Source organism: Galeopterus variegatus, unplaced genomic scaffold (assembly GCF_000696425.1).
Source record: "Galeopterus variegatus unplaced genomic scaffold, G_variegatus-3.0.2 Scaffold1367, whole genome shotgun sequence".
Taxonomy (NCBI): Eukaryota; Metazoa; Chordata; class Mammalia; order Dermoptera; family Cynocephalidae; genus Galeopterus; species Galeopterus variegatus.
Window position 1 is genome coordinate 220,802 of NW_007727478.1, and position 1,752 is coordinate 222,553.

The 1,752-nt window shown below is 44.7% G+C and overlaps 1 protein-coding gene across 1 annotated transcript in view; it reads right to left on the reverse strand.

Annotated features, from left to right (window-relative positions):
• ABHD6 (abhydrolase domain containing 6) overlaps window positions 1-1,752 on the reverse strand; it is a 49,441-nt gene that overhangs the window by 10,963 nt on the left and 36,726 nt on the right. The window lies entirely within an intron of this gene.

The window sequence follows — 1,752 nt, forward strand, 5'->3', positions numbered from 1 at the left end:
GCTTCTATTTGTGTTCCCTACAATCCTTCAGTGGTTCTCCTACTGCTCTTAGAAAAGCCCCTGACTTCTTCCCACATCCGATAAGGTCCTCCATGATCTAGTCCCGCAGTTCTTACAGTGGTTCTACGGGGTCCCTGAGGTCACACTACTTTCATAATAACGCTCAATGTTTCTTGCCTTTTTCACTTACATTCTCTCAAAAGCATACTGTTTTTCAGAGCCTATGTAACATGGAATAATGTCATCACTCTGATGGCTAATGAAATGAATGCTTGCACATTCTTGTATTTTTAAATTTCCTGAGTTCCAATTTCTAATATGATAAATATTAACAAATGTAAGTTCCATAAATAAAAGCCCTTTGGATTCCTCAATAATATTTAGGAGTTGTTACAGGGGGTCCTGAGATTTTTTTTTAACTGAGAATCTCTGATTTAGCCCCTGCCTCCCTTTCCAACCTCATCTCCACACACTTCCTCCCTCAACCTCTAGGCTCGAGCTGCCCTGGCTGCTTTCCACTGTCTTGAACTTGTACATGTTCTTCCTCCTCTGCACATGCTGTTTCCTCAAAGAGGCTTATCAAAGCTTCCCTTCCCTATTTTCGATCACCCACCATTTTCATTTCCTCTATAAAACTCATTATAATCTATAATTTTTTGTTTACTTGTTAATTTTCTGCCTCCCCCACTGGACTGTCTGCTCGGGGACTTCCCTGTGTTATTTATTTACCACTGTGCCCAACACAGTGCCTGACATGCCACAGGCACTGGATAGATATGTGTTGAATGAATAAATAATAGAAGAGGGTAAGACGGCGTCAATGAGTAGATGAAGGAGGGGTTGTGTGAGGGAAGCTGGTACTTGTCACTGGAGTCTTAGGTGGAGGGCAGGTGTATCGCTGCNTCCTCCTCTCCCGAGAAGGAAAGGCTTTTGGAGCTACCATTTATTTTCTCTCAGTATTTTCCTATCCCTAAGAACTCAAAACACGGAGTTTTCTAAAATACTGTTTGGATACTCTATTCTGGGAAGAGATCAGTGCTGAGAGGGGACAGTGCAACTTCACAACTAAAAGAGTATTTCAGGGATAGAAAATACCACAGAATCAGATTCTGGGTGCCACACCTATTAACTGAGTTATGTTCACAGCTTCTGAGTAGAGCCCATTCTCTCAAGTCCTAGAAGGACACACCCCACCCTGAGGTAGTGTCCAGTTCCTACAACAAAGGGAGATAACTTGGTGTTATGAAGCCTCAGCCTTGGACTCTTCTGTCTGGGTTCTCCACACCCTTTCCCTAGATGACCTCGTTCAGACCCATGACCTTCGAAATCTGCTGATGGCTCCAATTGCATAGCTTCAGGCCAGACTTCCTTCAGCTCCACTAGTATATCCAGCTGCCTACTGGACGTCTCCACTTGGAGACCTCACAGGCAACTTGAACTTAACACATCCAAATGGGAGCTCTTGACATATCCCCCAAACTTGCCCTTCCTCTCTTTCCTCTACTCAGAAAATGCTTCCAGTACTCAAGTACTGGGAGTCACCTGTGACTCCACCTTCCCTCATTCCCCACTTCCGATTTGCCAATAAGTCCTGTTCATCCTTCCTCCCAAAGCCTCTCCGAGCTCTCATCTCCACTGCTACCAGCCTGCTATCATCTCTAAGCCATAACAGCCCCCAGATGGGTTTCTCTGCTTCTATTTGTGTTCCCTACAATCCTTCAGTGGTTCTCCTACTGCTCTTAGAAAAGCCCC